General features: G+C 39.9%; 1 long non-coding RNA gene across 1 annotated transcript in view; it reads left to right on the plus strand.

Annotated features, from left to right (window-relative positions):
* The first annotated feature begins 492 nt into the window (after positions 1 to 492).
* The window catches only part of LOC137148172 (uncharacterized), a 78,340-nt gene continuing 55,856 nt past the window's right edge, over positions 493 to 22,976 (plus strand). The window contains exon 1 of the long non-coding RNA XR_010918457.1: positions 493 to 844. This is a non-coding gene — a long non-coding RNA (uncharacterized lncRNA). The remainder of the gene's footprint in view (positions 845 to 22,976) is intronic.

Consider the following 22,976-nt stretch of genomic DNA (forward strand, 5'->3'; position numbering starts at 1 on the left):
AGGTGAGTCACTCTTCAGACAGGGCCTGATTCAGCAAAGTGCTTAAGCATCTGCTGAGTTTTAGCAGGTGAATAGTCCTGCTGAAGTGGCTTGCTGAATTAAAGCCTACTTCCCTACATTTTGGAATTGAAAAAACTGGACTCTACTTTTAATCAAATCATGTTACAAAAAATCCCATACAAACACATGTGCAGAATGGTAGAAACTCTCTCTTCAGTGAATCAATACTGAATGGATATTATGGGTTATATATCCTACACTGGCACTAAAAGGATTAACTGGAGCTATTTAGCTCAATTAAGTCATCTGGAGTGTTGGCTGAGGCTAATTGAAGATGAAGCCCAGCTGAGGGTAGGGGAGGGCAGCTGTGTGGTGAACATCAAAGGAGAAAGCCCCCACACAAAGGAGATTGTAGGGAAAGAGGGGAAAAAGCTCTGTAGGCCCCCTCTGGCTGCTTGCTAGTGAGTGAAAGGCAGTTTAGTGGGCCTAGGGACTGGACTGGACTGTGGGAAAAGGTCTCAAGGAAAGCTATGGTAGGAAGAAATCTAGGGAGGCAGTAAAGAGTTCCAGGGAGCAGACCTTATCAGCTTGCCCCAGAATCCTGGGACTGCAACCCAGAGTAGAGGGAGGGCCTGGTTTTATTAGTGAACACTAGGAAAAGTGATACAGAATACCCTGGCACAAGTGGGGGAGAGGGGGACTGTTGAATCTGGAGCCAAACCTCTAAGGAGAAAGTCCTGAGAAGTGGTGGACGGTACAAGAGCAGGAGGACAACACTGCAGATCCCAGAAAGGCTCAGTAACTTCTTAAAAAGCACACACAGCTTTGTGAGAGACTAATATTGGTAAGTAAATGTTGAACCATTTTCTTGAAATTTTTGTTCATTTCTTCTGTAATCATTTATCTGTTTGAAAAGATCAAAGGCAGTTTTGTGAGATTAAAAGGAGGCTTTTATCATTCTCTTTAGCCCTTGGTGAGTTTGTATTCTCTCAGCTCAAGGAGGAGAAGCTGCTATACACTGAAGAACATATCGCTCTCCTGTGGCAAAAGTTTTCTCATCTGCATTCACAGCAGCCAAATAGTTTTAGATTTATATACCAAGTCCCAAAGATCCTGGATCAAACCTTGCTACAGAGCTAGCATATGCAGCCTTGGGAAGATCACCCCACTGCAAAGGGACTCCTCGGGTGATAGAGCTGGTTTAGAGTCCAGTGCCAGCTCCCTCTCTGCTACCTGTGTTGGGAGCATGACCAAAGGGAAAGGGGGTAGGGCTGGGACATTGCTCACTGCCCTGTCCCCAGCTAAAGTAGGCTATTAGCAGCCAGCTGCTGTAACTTGCTCCTGAGGACCTGTCCTGCACAGAACAGCTTCAGGATCAGAAGAGTGCAAAAGTAAACTTGACTCCATCCTTGCACCTTCTTCTGCTCCCCACTCCAAACTAGGTTGTGGCCTCTTTGGCCATGCCTAAGAATCCGACCTACCTTTAGCTGCATTTTAGTATTTTGAAAAATAACCATAACAAGCTCACCTGCACTCCAGGGAAAACCCTTGGCTGTCCCTTTAAGGCAACCTTCCAGATCCGTTGCAGTGCCTCAACAATGCAATGCAGCCAAAACAGTCTGAGGATCTGCCCCACAGCATCTGCCAGGGCTGCTCATTGCATAAAGGTGGGGAGCAATTCCCTCTGGTGTGGTATTCCAGAGGCCATTCACCATTCTGCTCCACTGCTTAGGATAGAGCAAATTGACTCCTCCTGTCCACTACTCCTGTTTTGTGGGCTGATGCAGAGGGGGCTGGGCCTTGGCTGCACCCCTTCTCCCCCCCCCCCCCCCCCAAGAATCCTGTGGCTGGGGTGGGGTAACAAGCCACAAGCAGCAGTCCGTGCTCCCCAGAGAGCAGGTAACACAGGGAGTACTGTCATAGTAGCCTTTACATAGCTACCCAAGGGACAGAAGGAAGCTTCTTTCATGCCCCTCGTGATGCTACTTGCAAAGAGATCCTGAGTGAGTGAGCGAGCACCAGCTATGCCCTTTCATTCATATATGTGTGTATATATTTACCTTACCTCTTCAAAGGCTGCATCCACAAACTGAGTGTGGCACCCTGAGCTATTTTCTTCACTGGTAACCACAATATAACCCTGCACATCTCTAACCATATCAGTGGTTAACAACCAAAGGGACTCACTTCTTTCAGGATGATAGGGACAGCATAATTCACTCTGGTATTTCTATGTGCTTCCTAATGCAATAGGACAAACTAATGTGAGAGTGTCTCTCATTAAGATGTTGGTGCCATGAGAGCTCTTCCAGCATGCTCATGGTATTCCATAGGGGCCAAAATGCTATATCTAGGGCTGCTTTTTTCTGTTTCTTTTCAGTATAATTTTAAAAAGTTTAAGGACTAGGACAACGCAGATTACTCTTCATTCTGCTCTCCCCTCCCTATGGCCTCCTTTCAAATCACGCCAAAGCCAAAAGTGCATTCTTTGCTATGAAATGGGCTTTTTCATATTACTTGTTCCTGTACACTAACAAACCTGTAGCTGATGGTAAGAACTGGATGACGTTGTTGTAGTGAATGCTCTCATAGCTTCAGTTGTGAAGAAATATTTGGATTTGACTACATGGTAATCTACACCAAAGACACACCTTAACTTCCTTTGTGACTATATTGTTATGGGGTATGTAAAATCCACACTGGGCAGCATAGCTGATGTGGGCTTCAGTAGCCCTGCCCTGCCCTGCCAGACCTGTGAGATTCCTCCCTCTTGGTTTGACACTTAAATGGGGAAGCCCAGCACACTTGATGGCACACCAGGGAGGAGAGCTCCTCTCTGGTCCTCAGCTCCTGGAAAGAAGGCTGCTGCCCGGTAGCTCCTCCCCGAAGGAAGGGAGGGCTTAATGCTGACTCACCTTTTGTGGGGAGTACTTCTCTTACATTTGCCTGTGGGGGCCACAGCTTGCCAAGGGCTGTCTGAAGGAAAAGAGATTCATACATACTACAGAACATACCACAGCTGTGGGATAATTCATTTGTGTTAATTCCCCTGTTTCTGTTCATTGACAAGCTCTGGGGAATGGGGAAGGACTGTTTGGGGCTTGGTTGGAAGCAGTTTATAATGGGAAAGGGCATGGGAAAACCTGGACATGAGGCTCAGCTGCGTGTTGCAGCCGTGTCTGGGTCCTAGTGAGTGAACCCAAGTGAGAGCCTTCAGATGGGTGGTCAAGGATCCCAATTCAAGAAAGCACTCAAGCCCATGCTTAAGTACATAAAATTAACGCCTATTTATATAATGAGATTTAAGCATGTGTTTAATGTTAAGCATGAGCTTAAGCGATGCAGTGTATAAAGATGCTTTCCTGCCTGTGCCCTGCCTGTTAATTTATACAAAATATACCTCTTATCATGGAGTTATAAGAGAATACCAACACTGAGTTGAGCATCTGTCTTTTCAAAGAACTTCAAAATCCAGGGGGACTGATTGCATCAAAGGCTCTCTTACACCACAGAAATCTGTAAAATTGTATTTATTCTGTTGCCTACGGCTGTTGAATAGCAGCAAGAAGTTTGCTCATCATCAGTCCAGCTAGGAAAGTTTCCTGAAATTAACAGAGCTGCCACAAAGTTCACCAGTGCCCTCTCTTTGGGAAGGTCCCTTTCTGTACACCAAATACTTAATGTGTTGAATTCAGTATTGTATGGACCTGTTCTGCACTTATGAGGGCACTGCATGCGTTTGAACAATGTAATTCATGTTTTGCTAGGCAAATAAATTTCCTGAGCCTTTGACTCTTACATATACAGTAATCCTTCTCTAGCCATCTCTTTTCCTTTATGGGGGCTGATTCAATCAATATATAAGTAACTCCTAGGGACTCAAGCCTAAACTAGCATTTTTCCCTTTCCTAGTTTGTGTATTCCCTAATTTAGTTGTTTCTTCAGTAGGTCAGTCCATTTCAATCAGTTTTAAAATTAATGAGAACATTTTTCTGAATTCAGTGTTCTTCAATCTATGGCCAATATGCATTATTCCCAGCTGGAGTAAAACTCCGTCAAAGTAGGATATTTACTTTTCCCTTTTGTTTTTAAAAAAAAAAAAAAAAAAAAAAGTGTTGCCAGGTCCATCCACAAAGGAGTTATAATAAGGCTGTAACAGATGTGCTTTCCATTGCAGACTGAAAGTGGCAAGGGAATTCCCCAGCTGTGGGCCTACTGAGAATGTTCACTCTTTTACCCTTCAGTCCCACTTGGGCTATCCTCTCCATAGACCCTGGATAGAGGGAGGTATTCCACCGAGCCTTCCTCTTGTTCTTAAGATCTAAGTCCTACCAGTATATTATTGTTTCATGCAAGTCACGTCTTCTCCATGGTGATAGATTAGTCAGACTTTGATTTAGATCAGTATGTCAGATATGAGCATCTCTATTATATATCATAATATTCATGGCTTATTTACAAATAACCTATAGAGCCGTGCAAGGAAATAACTCACAAAATAGGTTTTTCCAAAGTCTGTGGATGCTCTACTAATTTCTCAGTCTTGCAGTTGATTGTCAATGTTGTTATATTCAAGGAAAGTCTAACCTCAGACATCATTTATCATACCAAAGTAAACAAATCATGAAGGCAAAAGCAATAGGAAAATAGCATTAGTCACACAATAGTTGAATATGCACTTGGAGAACTAGAGCTAGATTGACAAGGGGAACGTAGGCTCAGTATTGCAGCACCTAACTTTAGATGCCCTGCTGCCCTGTGGAGTCCAGCCCTGAATATGTCAGCCAGGCTCACTGGGCAGCATGGTACCTGGCTGACATAGTCAGTAGGAAATGCCGCAGAGCAGGGTGGGACCTAAGCCCCTCCTATCCAATAGACTTGGTCTATGTCTACACTAGACATTACAGCAGTACAACTGTACCAGTGCAGATGTGCTGCTCTAAGGTCTCCTATGTAGCAACTCTATGCCGACAGGTGGGAAAGAACTCTCCTGTCGGCATAATTAAACCATCCCCAAAGAGCAGTGGTAGCTGTTTTGGCAGGAGAGCATAGTGCTGTCCACACCGGCGTTTCTGGCGGTAAAACTTAGGTTGGTCAGGGGGGTGTTTTTTCACACTTCGATCAACAGCAGTTTTAGTGTGGACATAGCCTTAGTTGCCAAACTCTGGGCTGGAGGCAGGCATCTATCATCTCCACTCAGGCGTGAAGCCTCTCCTGGAATTAAGCGCCAAAGTCAGGTCATCCCTTTCTTATCACCTCGTCTTTTTTTTTTGGTATCTTCCTTTTATCCCACTATCCCAGCACTCACCTGGGATGTGGGAGACTCAGGTTCAAATCCCCACTCTGCATGGTTCAGGGCAAGGACTTGAACTCAGCTCTCACCTCCTTAAATACTCATTGGGTCAGAGAGAGAGAGAATAAGTAGCCCAGTGGTTAGCATGCTCTCCTAAAAGACTGAGGTTCTAATCCCTGCTCTGAAACCAGAACACTTTTGTTGAGGGGCTTGATCCAAATTCTACTGAAAGCAACATAAATCTGTGCATTAGGCTAAGACTATGACCCTGCAAAGATTTTACCAGCTGTCAGTAGTTCCACTGATTTTAAATGTGAAGCTCTCTACAAGCGGGTGCAGGAACTAACATTAGACACCCAGATTAGAAAACTTTGGCATATGCTTTCAAAATTTGTCATAAACAGGTTGCTTATTGCTTTCAATAATGTTATAATGAAGTTTTAAAATTCTTTTTAAAAATAAGTTAGTTTTATAATGGCATCATATAGACATGCATTTTCTAAATCAACTTAAATAAAAACAAAGTTTATGAGCTAGTGTGCAAGAATCTATCCTCCATAAGATTAAAGCAATGGAGTATTTTTAAAAGAAATCTTAATGGCTGTAACTCGTGGAGCTAATAGTGATAGTTCCTATGAGTCAAATTAAATTGTTTCCAATCTTGTACCTTAATTAAAGGGATAAAAACTGTTTTACATTTTAATCAAAGGGTGTACCTTTGAGAGAGCAGGGTACTGTAGGTGATCACAAGGACAAAAAGAATCATCTATAATGGAAATTGTGTTCATATAGCTAAAAATAAGATACTCCCCTCTGAATATAAATGTATTGTCCACAAAACTGTTCTACAGAGATAAACACATCTTCCATTTAACAAATAGGACATATCACTGTACTAAAATAAACCTCTTTTGTTATGTTTCCTCTGTGTAAACAGTAAACTAATACTTCCTGTATAAATATTCTTTTAGATTAAAAAGCCATATGTTGTTAATAGATAAATCTCTGATACAGATTTCTATAGGATGTTTGAAATCCCTGTGAAAAGGAGGTAATTGTCAATTTTGTTGTATAGATTTTAGAGTAACTTCTATGGAACACTATATTACATTTTTACGGAACCCTATTGGTTTCATCCAACTATATTCTACAGGACACTTCTAAAAAGGCAACAGGAAACCAAGAAAGAACAATGTTAATGTCTCCATGAATGCCTCCTCTATAATATCCTACTTAAGCTCTACTTTATAACATGACTGGTGCCTCTGCAGACAGCAGAGTCCAAAACATGAAAATGCAGTACACTGAAAACAAAATTTTCTGTACTACCAACCCTTGGCATTCAAAATGTATGGGTCAGGCCTAAAAATATCATTAGAATTTGCAACCTAATAAATTTGGGGTTCTTTTTAATTGCCATCTGGTTTCTGAGCCGTTAGAATGTACTCAAATCACATTTTTCAAGCTTTTCTCTGCAACTCACATGAATTAGTAACTTACTTTTTATTAGAAAATGAAAGCTGAAATTACCACATAATCATGATTCCAGGAGCTGGAACATTAAGTAAAACACACAATATCATAGGGCTCATGAGAAATTTGCATGAAAATTAAAATTACAACAGCTACATAGATATGTGCACCATATTCTCTCTCTCTTCCCCCTTTCTGGAAGAAAAAAAACAAAACTCCATCGGGCATCAGAAAAGCTTCAGGGAGGTGAAAGCGAGAAGGCAAGGAATTTTTATTTATAAGAATTGGTTTGCTTCTTTTCTGATCTGAAATAAGAGAACTTGGAAATGTAGTCTCTTGTCAAAATAAATGGCCATGATTATTCTGCTCTATATCTGGCATACAGTTTCTATCAATGGGGGCAGGACTATAATTCTATACTAGTATATGGTCATAAAGGAAGGGAAGAGACTTGAAATGTTCCCCACAACCCACCCATGCTCAAGCAAAAGCCAGAGTAATAGGTGAGTTTACATTGTGTCTGTCTGTGTGACTTTCTTTAGTTTTACTCTTTCATGTTTTAACTATGTTAACTTTTAGTTCGTGAGAGGAGCTGTGACCAATGTGGGCCACTAAAAATAAAAATGCTATCTAGCCAAAATCTTGATCCTTAATCAACTTCTATTTAGTCCTTACTCAAGCAAAATTCCCATTGAGTAAAGACCATAAGATCTGGTCCACTGTTAATCCTAAATGGTAAGGTTGTTCTTACAGTTTCCAATCTAGTGAAATAAAATTTCTCATCAGGCAATGGAAGTACTGTGTTCTAGGAGTGAAATCCTGGCCCACTGGAGTCAATGGAAGGCTTTCATAGACTTCAGTGGGTCTAGGATTCAGATTTCACCCTTTATGCTCCCTAGCAGATGGGCTTATTTGCCTGCCATCCATTGCTTTTATCAAGCTCACCCCACAGAATGTTCTTTCTTACTCCAACTTTATGTGGACTAGGATTATGGTGAACACATTAGACCATCAAAAATATCCAGAGCTCAAATTCTGGGCTACTTTGGCCTTAAAGATGCATTCTCTTTGAAGAGGACTGATGCTGTCAGGAAAAAATACTAATTTGAATTTTAATCTTAATGCATTTCCTATATTTGAAACTTATTTACTATAGCCTTTTATAGCAAGCCGCTATAGTCCTCATCAGTATTGTAGATTATTTTGAAAACCCACATAAACTGCAAAAGTCTTCATTTGTCAGAATGTATAATACAAGGATGACTGGATAGCCACACAATGTCAAAACATTGTAAAACACTAAGATTTTTCCAAGTCTCTAAACAGTTTCTTAGAAATGCTAATGGTACATCATTTATATGAAATTGTGGTAGATTCTTTTTTTTTTTTTTTTTGCAAATTGTTTGCTATTTTCAGTAGCACACAAGGTATGTTTTATCTTGAAAAGCAAAAATAAAAGGCAATGCTGGCTAGATGATTCTTCATAGAAAGTAAAATTTTGTCTTTGACTTTAGACAGTTTAAATAAGTAATCATGGTTCCTCTTGTTTTTTATGGGCAATTTTGTGGCATGACACTGAAGAAGGATTCTTCATAGAAGTTTTTTTTAATTACAGAAGGAGGAAGAGAATTATTTTTTTTTATTCCAAATATAGCTTATAAGACAATGATGGTCTTTAAGGCAGAATGTTCAGTAAGTCAATGCAATGTATTGTATATATGTCCAGTTTGGAAAACACTTACTGCCTTGAAAGAATCTGAGACATTTGCACAGGGGTGACTCTTGACAGCAGTGGACAGATTCTTCACAGGCGAAGTGTAAAATGAGTCAAAAACTTAACTCCAAGTAAAAAAGGCAATCCAGTCAGCTTATTAGCAGGAGCTGGCTCCAAGCTATACATTATAGCCAAGAACATCAGGTACCAAGTTTAGCTCTGGTGCAACTCAGCTGCCACCAATGGACTGTTGTCTGGTTACTCTGAGGCTGAATTTGGCCTTTATTAAATAATAATTTTGCATTTTAATTAGAAAAGTGCCAACAATGACCTTATCGCTATACAAAGGACACAAAGGCAGTCCTGTCACAAGGAGTTTACAATCAAGAAAGAAAGTTCCAAGGGAAATGAGAAGCTCTTCAGCAATTGCATTGGCTGGATCAGTTGGCTAGAAGGCGCTATGCTAAACCAAGGCACCCAGGTGTGCAACCTAGAACAGCCAGGTGACAAATGACAGTATGAGGGGATCTTTTGCATACAAAGCAGTTATGTTAGCCAAACAAGAAGCTAATTGGCAGATGATTGGCACTGCAGGCTGCTTCTATAATAAATGCTCTCAATGTGACTTTTAACAAACAGGCATGGTCTTAAATAGCGGTCAAAGGTCCACAAATGTGGAGCAGTCAGAAGTGCTGAATAGAGCTGCAGAAATCAACACATCAACTGTGACTTGACTCTGCAATGCTATTCACCCCATGTGTTCATGAAGTCACCTAATGATAGTTGGCTGTGTGTCAGTCTAGTAGTTACCTTCATGATTGATGTTTTTCATTGCTACTACTTCTGTAGGATCATATTGGTGTTGCATGCTACCTGCATTGTAAATGCATTTCTCCTTCCTGGGCCACTGCCTTGCCTGACTTTCTTTCAAGGCCTGATACAATGCAGTAACCTGAGATGTGATGCAGGCCCTTAATTCAGGAATTTAACTACTGATAGTGTATACACACAACTGGTCACCAACTCACATTATGGCTCGTGAGGGCAGCCTTTATTGCAAAATTGGTTTTGGTTTTTGTTTCCTTCCCCCATTTAATGTCCTATCCTTTGTTTTGTTTTTGGGGGGGATTCCTTTGATGCCTGCCTTTCCAAGTAACCTAACCCTCCCGGTGCTACTCCTCCGCATTAGTATGAGTCTATGTGCTCTGCAGCTTTGAGAAGTTTGAAAGTATTTGAGCATCGTGCAATTTGAGAAGATGTCTGTGGTGTGTTTGTGTGTATTTTGTGCATTGCAGCATGTTGCTTTGGTTTCGTGACAATGGATTTGAACGATCAAAATTAGCTAAATCGGTGAACAAGAAATAAAACCCATATTTAAATTACATTGAAATGGGATGAATGACCAGGTTACTATGTTTTAAAAAATTACTTTTGAAGCAATTAGAATAGATACCATTCTGCCACTCAAGGAGATTGATTAGCATGTGGCCCTTAAAACAATGAAAATAAGGGACCAATATATGTGAGTCTATATACCAAAGATCAGAACTGGGCTTTTTAAAAGTCATTTCAAAGGAAGAATCCACATGGAAGAGTAACATGCTGTGCCATTCTTGGGATACTTATCCTGCAGATAACAGGAAAAACTTTGGCCAACCCTTTCAAAGCATGGTTGCCTAAAGTCAGGTTCCTATGCCATCATAATAAGTGGCCTGATTTTTTTTTTTTTTTTTTTTTTTCCAACTACTGTGCATCCATCAGCTTCCATAGGCCAAGATTTTCAAAGCTGACTGGTGACGTTGAGTGCCTCTTAGTTGGTGGTGACTCCTTAAAAGGGAGTGATTATCAGGAAGCAGGAGCTCAGCACTCTCTCTAAATCAGATCCCTGTCAAGTGTTTCAAGTTGGGCACCCAAAATTTGAAGCACTAGAGATCATTGACATCTGTAAATCCTGGCCATTGATTTCATGTGGCTTTAGGGAGCCTAACTACAGAGACCTATTTTTGAAACCCTTGGCTTCTGAGTCTCTCTCATACTGATATAGGTTAGTATTTGCAAATAATTAAAAAAAAAAAAAAAAAAATCTCAAAGGATGAAATTCCCTCCTGCGCAGAAGGCCAGCACAAGAATCTGGGCACCACTTCAGTATTTGTTTAGCTGTGTCCCCTGGATGAAAATGAATAAATTTATTATAAAATATAGTAGATTTTGTCATATAATCACTTGTTGGTTGAACAATAATCAAGTATGTTTCAGACCGCTATATCGTTAGTGCTGATTACGCTTTCCCAAATCTATCAGGTTGCTATATTTTAACACGTTTTTTCATTCACAATTTTTCTTTTTCCTCAAAATTCCTGTTCACTAGGATTTAAAATAGTCAATAGAAACTTGCTCTGTAACCCTTAGAAGCCCATGTTTAATTGCTTTTTATCTTTGTCTCTCACCAGGATCTGATAGCTTGCTTGAGATTCTGATAAAAACAGATGAGAGAGAGAGAATGTTTTATTTTTTAAAACCATTGATCTGTCCCACCGTGACACATTGCATATGTCTGTCTAAGTAATGTTACACATTGATCTTGCCTTAGTCTTACATCCAACTAAATCTATATCATCCATGCATACTGCATCCACCCCAGTGAATCATAATTTGGTCATTTTGTCAACCAAGAAGTGCTTTGTCTCTTTTCAGCCTGGTAGTTAATTATAGTGTCATAGTCCACTGTTGTATTTTCAGAGTCTGTGACACAGAGAAAATTAGGCCAATACTGGAACAATATAAATGTGGGGACTGATCCTGCAAACACTTGCACAACTTAGTGACTTTACTCACATCAGTCATTCCATTAAGCTCAATGGGACTACATGCATGAGTTAAATTACTCATGTGCATAGATGTTTGCCGAATTGAAGTCTAAGCAACATCTCATACATACCAATGTTTCCATTTAAAAGATATTTTTAATTTTACTCTTTAATTTTCATTTAAGTCACACATGTATTTTTGCTGCAAGTTTCTGAAAAAAGACTGAGACAGTAAAGATATACAGAAAGTGAGGTTTTTAAAAAATTGATTACAATAGTTCAATATATAGTCCATTACATAGCATGGACATATATTTTTAATTTTTATGATGTCAGTTTAGTATAGACCTGGAAAGAGAGGGAGGGCTTACAAACCCTTATCACAATAATTTCCTTTTTATAACTTTAATGAAATAATTAATGTTTAATTAAATAACTTAAATATGTCAAAGCAATGTTACTCAGACTCAAAGGCATCTTGCTACTGCATGAGAACCAGAAAGTGAAATTGATTAGCCTAGCTTCATTGTCTAGATTAAATAAACTGTAGGTGAATCAATAGCTTGTGAAAAGAATGAAATTTTAAAATTGTTCATTAGATCTAGGATGGCATTAGTAGCACAGAGAACTTTAACTGTGTACTAAATATAATTTTATTTTGAGTGTCTCTTTAAATAGGCCCCAAAATTTGTATTTATCTGTGTTCTACAAGATATGAGTGAGAACAATTTTGCATTAAGTCCCCCATATAGTGCAGTATCTGATGTTATGCTGTGGCAAGATGACCACTTTTTCTGTTCCAGATATTCCTATTATTTTCTCCCGATTTGTCATAAAATCTGCTAAATATGTGCATAGAACAATAATATACTGTAGTAGCAAGTCATCTCCTAGCATATGCTTCCAGAAACTGCCTGTGTTGCCCAACCATAAGGGTGTTTTCCTTCAGAATCAGCAAAAGGGTGTGTGTGTGGGGCAGCACCTTCACCTCTGGGTACAAGAGAAAATCTGCCTCCTACATCTGTGCGGGTATGTCTTCACTGCAAAATGAGGTGTGTAAACTCAAGTTGGCCAACCCACATTAGCTAACTAGCAGTAAAGATGCAGCGTCTTGGCTTTTAACTTGCTTTAGCAGCTCAAGCTAAAGTCAGAGTTTAGCTAACCTGAGTTAACACACATTTTTTGTACATGAAGGCGTACCGTTACAATGTATGGATAATTGAAATACTTCAGCCAAGATTGCCAATACAAATTGCAAACCCAGAGAGCCTGCAGCTTGAAGAAATGAAAAGGGAGGAAAGAGAAGGGTAACATGACACCAGGCCTTGGGAATCAAAGATCTAATAAATCACGAGTGGGACCTCTCAAGTGGTGTTGAAGACCCAGTAAATGATGGGGGGAGGAGACAACACAGAAAGAAGATGGGGTGAATAACCAGTCTTCTCTAGCTTGCAAAAAGTTCCTTTCAAAGGACCATAGCCAATTTCCTGCAATTTACCCAAGAGAAGATCTTGGTCCAGAGGAAAACTTTGAGGGAGAGGGAAGGGAGTCTTCTGCAGTGACTAGTGCAAACTTGAGGTTGCCCTAGCTGCTGCTTCCCTTTTTCTGCAGAGGCCAACAGCCGGTGGCTCCACATAGCAGCAAGTAACTCCAACCGTGCTCCCTCCACTTTTCCAACTTTGCTGAGATGTACGTGGAACTGGACCCTGCTGTGTGCAGACATTGTGTGGGCTTCAGGAATCTAACTAGGCAACAGAGCCACGTTATTTCAATCCACTGTATCTGGGTCTTCCGTAGCCATGGACAACCGTGTTTGTGTCAAAATCCTGAAGCAGAAAAATAAAATAAGTAAATGCAAGAGGACAGAGGAAAAAAATAGAAATAGTAGATGATGTAATGATAGACACTCCTGAAGCCTCAATTCAAGGAGCACCTTTCATTACTCTCTCTAGTGCAGGGTCATTTGGTTATAAAAACTTTCTTCCAACATGCCTTCCTTGGTCTGACCCTTTAAATGTGGTATTGCCCTAGAGTAGCCATTGTGCAACTGGTAGCTGTTGGCTGTTGTTTTCTACCTTCCCCCAAGTAAGACCCTGTTATGTTGTTACTGAGGAGACAGAATATTCTCACATATGAGGTGGAAGGAGACAATGATATAAGAGCAGAGACAACGTTTAGGTTAGTGATTTTGCTAAATATTCATTTTCTCCTATACAGTAGAACCTCAGAGTTACGAATACCAGAGTTATGAACTGACCAGTCCACCACACACCTCATTTGGAACCAGAAGTATGTAATCAGGTAGCTGCTGGGGGGGAAGCAAATCAAGTACAATATAAACTACTAAAAAAAAATAAAAGGAAAGCAGCAGTTTTCTTCCGTATAGTAGTGTTTCAAAGCTGTATTAAGTAAATGTTCAATTATAAACCTTTTTGAAAGAACAAACAGCCTCCATTCCCAAAGTGTTTGTAATTCTGAGGTTTTACTGTATTTGTTTGGGGTATGGGTGGTTTTTTTTTCTTTTCTTTTTTTCCCACTGGCAGATTCTTTGTAGTTCTGAGTTTTAGGGGAGAAAATGACAGAACGTTGTTGTTCAAACTTGGTCACCACCAACATTATTCATGATATCTAGAAAACAAATTATGCTGAAACAGTGCACAAATCTGTAAACGTTGGGCAAATTGTCCATTATATAAAAATTTAAAAATCCTCACTACCTGTGGCACATACACAAAAACAACTCTGACAGAATATTATCACAAGCAGATGGCTCCCACTTTAAAAATTAAAAAATCCTTTTTTTTTTTTTTTTTTTTTTAAACACAGTTAGTAAGATCCTGAAAATCTATTCCAATATTTCTGGCCAAATGCATGTGATTTAGAGCTCTATTGCAGAGCAGTAAAGCACTGGCCGAACTCCTGAGAGGTCACAGTTGCATCACCCCAGTTGGGATCTCCAGGAGACATGTCTCAAGCATGTAGAATGTCTCCTGAAGTTCCTTGATACATATAGAAGCCAGGCTGCTCATAGTATCCTTAAGGGAGCGCAGCATGTACTCCCCTCCGTAGCCAGGCTAGTAGTGAGTCACATTTTTGCTACCTTTTTTTGCAGCCACTAGGGTTTCTAACATAGTTCTGTTTGGTCCGTATGCCTAACTCAGCAAGGACTGTGGTTGAGACCACTTCCTATAGAGGTGGGGTTCAAGTAGGAGAAGGATCCTTGAACTCTTCCCACTGGCTAGCTACTGGTTACAATCTGGCCCTCAACATCGGCACTCTTCTGCAGTAATTTTTATGCAAATTTAATTTGAGTACCAATCCTTGTTTGAACAATTAATTTAAAAGGAAGGAAACACTACTGCAGTAATCATGGCAGAGATGTAGTGTTTAAGCCAAGTAAAATTTAATATATGCATTGAACTATGTCGCATTCTATGTTGCTGCTTATGCATTGGTGTCTATATGGTACAATACATTTGAAAGTAGGGAAGTGTGAACCAGTTGAGATAAATAAGGGAGGAGCCTTTTCTAGAGATTTTCTTCCCCCTCCCCTTCATTTTGTTGCCTTTCATTCTTACAATGCATGTGCACTCTTGGTTTCAGTGAGAACCAGTGACTTGTTTATGGGCCAGATGGGCCAATGTCCAGGGTGATTTTTTTTTTTCTTTAAAAGAGAGAGAGAGACGAGTCAGTTTTTTTTCTTTCCATTTTTAGATTTGACTTGTCGTGTGTTTTCTCATGGCCACCTCATGGTTTTTTAACTACTTGGGTCAAGATGGGAGGGGTAGTGTCAAATATGTTGCTATTTGGGCTTAGGTGAAGTGAGCCAAGGCATATGGTCAGTACTTTTAATCTCACCCCAGGAAAACAAAAAAGGAGTTAATCAAATTGTCTCAAATTAGAGCTGCACCCAAAGTATGAACACTTCACGAGAGGCTATGGTCCATGGTATTTACATCCTGGTGAAAGCCAGGAAGTATTAGCAATGTTGGAAAAAGTGCCTGTTCATTGAAATATCCAACCCCATCTCTAGACTGAATAGGTTCAGATAAGCAAATAAACATCCAAAGTCTTAGTCTTGGGGGGATTACCTGTGGGAGGAAAAGGGCTAAAAACACATGGGCTTAAGATATTTAAGGGCTTAACTTCACTGTACAGTAAAGCACTTTAGAGGAGTGTGACTTATACAGCCAGTTACAGGACTCTGCAAAGCATACCCCTCTAATGTGTTTTACCACACCATGTAGACACATGCTAAGAGTGTACCACTATCATCAAGCTAGGGGTTTTGGCCCTTTTAGCTCAAACATGAGAATTTTATGCTTTTAAGTCCTTTGGTTCAGTTCCCACAGATGACCTGTCCAGCAATGTTATTAATTGAGTACTTGCAACTCCCATTAACTTCAGTAAGAGCTGTAGGTTTTAGGCATCTCTGAAAATCCAGCCATTACTTTTTTAAACATGAAAACAAAAATTGTCCTTTAAGTCTCTAATTACCATGAATGAGAGTGGTTGAAGTCACAGGTTGGCAGAGCTCCAAAGCTGCCTTTGAAAGCATTAGATATGCCCCCTGGAAGAAGGAGTGAAGGTCCTTTGAAGGAAGTGTAACAGCTTGGTAAGATTTTTATGTAGAACAGTTTTGGGCTCTTATGAAAGTGGCAATTGGGGATGGGGGATAAGAAAGTTGAGTCCTTGAAACACTATAATGTATCTAATGTGGAGAATTGCTCTTGGGAGAGATTGCAGCTCTATAATGGCGCTTTGTTCAATGAAATCCTAATTCTTGACCAAGGGCTCTGTTAAGAAAAAGTATAGCTTTGATGTAAAGGCAATGACCTGATTGTTGTTGTTAATGGGAAGTTAAGTAAATAGTTGCCAGATAGTGGCCTGGATTGTACTCCGTGTGAATAGAAATCTCTCTTTAAGTTTCATAAGAGAACAAAGCTTAGAAAGCTGTGCCAAATGTAATGTTGTCAGAGGTCTCTACCACCTCCATTGGGAGCTATCCAAATGTTTTCATTGTAATTCATATTCTCAGTGTTCCCCTTCTCAAATGCCAGAGTGGATAATTGCTTTTGTGAGATGAAAGTGGTGTGGAACAAAGATCCTCAACATGCTTGTCCATACCTAAAAAGGTTAGGCCCTTCAAGCTCACAATTTTTGAGGGATGAGTGTTGGGATGATATTTTAGGCTGGAAACCTGAAAGTGTTTACTTTGTTCAGTGCCAAAATGACTTCAAAGGTCTGTCAGATCTTTAACTGTTCAACCTATACATTCAATGGAGTGGGAAAGCTAGAGCAGTTCTGATGTGGAGAAATGGGTTTGACATTCAGGATATGTCAATCAAAACCATAGCAAAAAAGGTGTGGCCAAGGAATGAGCATTTGTGAGCTCACTGACCCTGGATTTATGCGAAGACACAGGTTTCTGGAGTATCCCGAGCCTGCAAGACTGGGTCCAGTTGTCCCTTGCTCAGATACTGCTAAGGCACAGGCTTCTGTCAGGTCTTCTGATTGGCACCTCTTTCTTGCTGGGCTGAAGCAAAGGCCGCAGACCTTTGTGAAATTATCATCATACCCTCACTAGTAATTTGGGATTATGTTAACATATATGCCTGTGAAGTCATTGACTCATTACCTTTTGGCTTGCTGGGTTTATGGGAAGGCCAAAACTTCTGTGAATCCTCTGGCTTGGCAATTCTAGTTTGCTAGTCTGCTGTCAAGGGACAAGGACTCTCCCACATCGTAGGTTTATCAGATTTAGTCTGCTGATGTTAAACTGCAGGTTTCTATGATATCATTAGCCTGTGAACTATAGCTACTGAGCTCATGTCAAAGCACAGGCTTCTGAGATTACTGACTCAGCAGTTCTAGTTGGCTGCATTAATAATGTCAAGGGACAGGCCCTTGTCACATTGATTCAAAACTTCTAGTTTGCTGGGTTTGTGAATAGGCCCAGATTCTTTTTTTTCTCTGGTTTTGGCACCTCTAGTTTGCTGAGATAAAGCCTTTGTTTTGGCACTGTGAATATACTGACTCAGCAATCTTGACTGGATGGGACTCGTGCAAAAGCATTGGGCTTTCTAAGATTAATGGGGCAGAGGACTCTTGTCCACCCTTCCACCTGCCCTCACTGTCTCTTTTTGGGCCTCATTTGTGTCATATTGAATCTAGATTTTTATGCTCTTCTGGGCAGTGAGATGTCTAGCATGTTTTAGAGTGGTGATGGTAAGAATTAATTAATATTAAACCATCATAATTCTCCTTAGTGCTCTTGCATACCTCTTCTGATCATTACTTTCTCCAGACAATTTAAACAAACACTGGTGCAAACTAGAAGCTTAGGTGCAATCTTGGGTACTCTTCCCAGAATAGTAACTCACATGGACTCCTGCTTAGCCTTTGTGCCAACCCAAATGGGATAATAAATGAATCCCTAATTACTCAGTTACATTATATAGCTCTCTCTGATTCACACAACTAACCATTAGTTTTCAGAAAAATGCTTTATTTGCAAAATTTTACTTGATTTCCGTATGTCAGTCAAGTATCAAATGATCTCTATGTGGCAATGTGATAAAATGCACCATCCTTCAATAATAAAGGAAATATCCAACAACAGTAAACCAGGTACAATCTGGGTTGATAGGCTATAAGCTTACATTCGAAGGCAAATGGATCTATGTAGGTGGTCCCCATCCCCAGACAGAGCCCCACTGGCTTCATAGCAACTTGCAGTATTGAGCACTAAAATATAAATCAGAATAGATTGTTTCATTACTTCCCTTACTGAATTCATATTGTTGGACACTCACCCTTGTTACAAACTTTCTCACAAATGAGGCACCTAAATGTTAATGATCCTATATTACATGGAGTGTAATAGTATCCTGTACTACCTGACCTTTCCCTATGTTCTGTAATTTCATTTGTTGGCCATTTACAGCCTCTTGATTACAACTTCAGTATTCTGAGGTAAGCATAATCATCAGTGAATCAAAATGAACAGCATTTGAAAGGGCAGAGATGTGCAGCATAATGTGTTTTCCACTGACTGTACTGGACATTATTGTTTGTCTTGTTCTTTTAATGAAGACTGTGGATTTAAATCAGAACCCACAGGAGGAGAGCAACAGTGTGTTATGTAGCAGTGGGAGTCCATGAGTGAATTCTAGTTAATCTAGGAGCAGTGTGGGAGCATGTGCTGGAGTGGGAGTTGCAGCATGTACTTCCTGAATCAGTTCATCTCCATTAGCTGTTGTGGAGAGTGACAAAGTCAATTTTATCCCGTTTGGAAAGCTTGTGACACTAACTTAGAGCAGAACTTGTGCAGTTCAACCCAGTGTTGACTGGCCCTTGTGCAGGGGCAAAATTATCTACCCACCTTGCATATCCTCTTAGGGACAGCCAGAATCTGGCGCTCTGTGTGTGTGTGCGCGCGCGCGCATGCTAAACATGTGTCCCTGTCTATATAAACATTTTCAAGCAAAAGATCTAAATTGAAAGAATACTAAAGTTGTAAAGTAAAGCATTCAAAAATCAGGAAATGACATTTGTTCAGGTAAGCTTAACTCTGCCCCCTTATGTGCATTTCCATACAACCTTTAATTGTGTGGTCACATGCTATTTTCTTCTGCAGGTTTCTTGCTGCATTTGGTGCAGAAGATGGACAATGTTCACGGAATGAGGCAACTGTTCAATAACTTTTTTCACATAATTTAGTGCATAGCCACACGTCTTACTGCACACCATCCAAGCCTTGCACTGAAATTTTTTTCTTTATAGGTGCCTTTGTGGCACTCAGCATGTATCTGAGTGCCTCACAAACACTAGTGAATTTAGCCACACAAGAAAGCTTTAAGACTGAGTATTATTACCTTCATTTTACAGAGGCAGAATTGAGGCACCGAGAGATTAAGTGGACCCAGGGCTAATGCATTACAAAACTTTGCTTCACTCTTTGTCCAGTGTGTGAATTGAATGAGGTAGGGACCCTGTGGAAGGGAAAAATCAGTGTGTGCTCATATAATGAAAGGCTGTATCTTGATGCAGATTCACAATGAGGCAGGCTTACGGTTGTACAAGGAGTCTTAATTTTGTCACTTCCTGACTTCTGCATACTTCACGTTGCACCCTAGAAGATCTGAAGTAGCTTGCTTGTCATATGAATCTTCCTTCTTTTTTTTTTTTTTTTTTTTCTTCCATATAAAGAAAGACTAAGCAACAAAAATTCATCATATTAAGATTTGTGAGTCAGCAGCACTGTTCCCTACTGGGTAATGAGTGAATTCATTGAGACTGACACCCTTGCATCATTTAACGGACAGCTATGCAATTGAGTATACATATAATGCACCTGCTTTGGTACTTTTGCGAAGGCAAAATTCCCATGAAGTCATTGGAAGCTTTGTCTGAGCAAATAGTACAAGAATGGGCCTAATGTCACTGACAGAATGGAGCAGAAAAACAAATACTAGAGCTAATATTCCAATCACAGTCTGTAAACTGTCCTTTCAAGGTTTGTAACCCTACAGCAAAACTCATTAATAAGCATAGAGCTACATATTGATTTTTCTCTTAACCTCTTTTTTTTTGCCTGAGTTCCATTTTAGAACAGAGCTCAGATTCTTGCTTCTGAAGCTATTATATGCACCTGCATCTAACTTTAATAATGCAATAGCAAAGAAGGTTTCCTGTTTCCTTGCTTGGAAAATAACAAGTAAGTATTTCTCATGGCTTCCTCCTCCTAGATTAGAAACTAGACTGTTTGGTTTTTATAGGGAATGTGAAACTGGCTTTAAATCACTTTAATTTATAACATTTATTAATCTTCAATAGAGCCCACATAAAAAATGTGGCTGTTACTCCAAATTCACAAATCCCCCACCCCCTTTTTTAATTAAACTTCTCAAATGTCAGATACACTTCTGAAATCCTTTCTAATTCACAATTATCTCAGTGTATCCATTCAAAGCCTTTCTTGCAGAAAAGCCTTGGGAGGTCATACTTTTGAGTTTGAAAACACAAGATGAACTCCTATGTTGAAATCTGTCATTCTCCTTGTGAATATAAAACATTTCTACTAAACTTGGCATTTTTTTTTCTAAAACAAAGAACATGACTAATCAACTGGAGCCTCCTTGCTGAATTGTTACAGTTTATATACTACTTACAAGGTATTCCAGATAACATCATGTTACTGAATAGAAATGAAAGTTTTTTTTTCTCTGAGGAGGAAAGCAAGCTCTGATAATAACATCTCTTGTGACTTTGGTTGTTTTCTCCTTGATAAGAACATCTGGGAATTTTTTTGCTGAGATAGTCCCAGGAGATTTCCTATTGGCATTCTCGGGTTATCACAGAGTCTGGAAGCAGGTAGAGTAAACAGTTGTATTAATCCCCTGTTCCTTGGAAAATATGCCAACATATTTTGTGTTAAATTCTCAGTTACCTTTATTTGCATTTTATGTACCCTTTTCCCAGTGAGGACCTGCTTTATACCCAGTCCTCTGGCTCAAATGCCTGAACTTAAAAGGAGACAAAGTGACTTGCCCGAGGTCGCCTGTGTTAGTGACTCATTCCAGACTAAATATCAAGACCTTCCTGACATTTTCATTCTTTTGCTCTCAATGATGGGAAAAATGTATTTTCCTAAAAGAGATGATCTAATTCAGCTCATAATTGCTGGTTGGATGCAAGAATCACTGCATGAAATTCTATGGTCTGTTATGCAGGCAATCAGTCTAGATGATCACAGTAATCCCTTCTGGTCTTAAAGTAGACTATTGATTTATATATTTTTGTCTGAAGCACCAACATTTTCTACAGCCATTTCATCCGAGGAGACTAAAAAGAAATATTTATGCCTCAGATGCTTTTGGATGGACTTCCTAGCTATTTTGTCAGCAGGCACAATAAATGACATCATAATGAATGAATCCTACATATAGCTGGGAATGAAAATGGTACCAAGATAATGATACAGACATAGGTGTATGATGGGAATTAAATATGGAGAGATGGGAAATATTAGGATTTCTTAGCCTTAGTAAGGCAAGGCGGTTTGATTGAGGTATTGAAAAATTTAAAAATGTATACTGAAAAGTGACCAGAGCTTCATTTTTATCTAGTCCCATAATCTAAAAACAAGGGGTAACTTCCTACGTATAATCTTCATCACTGCATTAATTTGTGATATGGTATATTTCTGTGACGTGAATGGCCTATCTCAAACTGGCTTTTTGCCTCTGGATATACCTCATGGCCTCATTACTCACTTCACTGAGAGGCAACATGTTCCCATGTGTCACAAAATGGTATACAATGTGAAAGGTGAGAACAGCAAGTCTCCATGCAGTTGGAACAGTTATATAAATCAGATGTGCGGTTTTTTTTTTTTTTTTTTTTTAACTTTAGTAAACCACAGTGAATTAGCATGCATAGAACTAGACCAAAACTTCATTTTCAGAGTAAACTTTGGAGAAATTTTTATCTGAACTAGAAGGCTGGTTCTGAAGTTCTGATTTGTCCCCTGACAAAAATGAGTCAAACATCCCCTTGACTTTTGGTAAAGTTTGTATTCTTTGCATATTACATTTTTCTCTATTGTGCTTTTATTGTTACTTATTTGTGGACATTTGTGGATGTCACTTACAAAGCATATAAGGACCTGTGCAATAGTTCCAGTGCAAATTTGGGCAGATGTCTGGTAACAAATTTTCATAAATTATGGGTTTAAAGAATTATTAAGAAGAGGATACTTAGATTCAAATCCTTCAATCCAACACATGACCCAAATAACAAGCTGCGCACAGGGTATCTCCACAAGGTGGAAGGATACCTCACTTCTCCCCCATGCTGTGTGTGGCTGCAGTACTGTGTTGTAGATGCTACTGCAGTCCTGAGGCAGTAGCAATTCACTCAGCTTTAATATTTTCCTGTGAGAAAGGGTGAAAAAAATGTATGTAGCAGCAGATCCTGCAGCCTCTTTTACATCCACCGTAGTCCCCACACACACACAACTGCCATACCGACATGGGTGAGCAACTGCAGACCTGATGTCTGCCTGTCTGATTGTGAGGATATAAAGCACCCTTCCACCCTAAAGCTTAACCTTCAACACTAACCTTTGTTCAGGGGAGAAAGAATCCCCAGGCAGCATCCCTGTGTAGTGGGTGGCAGGGGAGTGGGGAGGGAAGGCTAGCTGCTGCTTCACATCTCTGGAGACTGGTGGTGAGGAAGAGAGATTTAGGAATTCCCTACCACTATTTCTAGGGTAGTAAAGGAGAAATATCTGGTGGCATCAGGTTGCTGACTTCCAAGTATTGGAGAACCAAATATTCTTTAGGTAAGCCTCTTTCCCTTGGCCTCCAAAACAGGAGCACAGCATTTCATCCTCCACACTTTTTTCCTTCTGTGATCTTTTGGGAAGAAAATAAATATGGTGGCCAAATACCCTATATCCAAAGACCAGGAGAGATGCCAGAAGTCTCTGGGAAGGAAAATATTCGAAGGCCCAGCAGTGCAAGTTCAGTTGGCTCAGGAAAGAGAGGTGTCTGGAGCGCGCACAGACGAATATTTGTATTTTCAGCAGGTGCATAAGGAATATGAATGTTTCCTGACTCACCTTGCATGAAAGGATCATCCGGATACAAATATCAGTTTGTTCCTTCATCATTTGTCTGTAAAT

The sequence above is a fragment of the Emydura macquarii genome, unplaced genomic scaffold (assembly GCF_026122565.2).
Source record: "Emydura macquarii macquarii isolate MOO-44397 ecotype Brisbane River unplaced genomic scaffold, CSIRO-AGI_Emac_v2 contig_587, whole genome shotgun sequence".
Classification (NCBI taxonomy): Eukaryota; Metazoa; Chordata; order Testudines; family Chelidae; genus Emydura; species Emydura macquarii.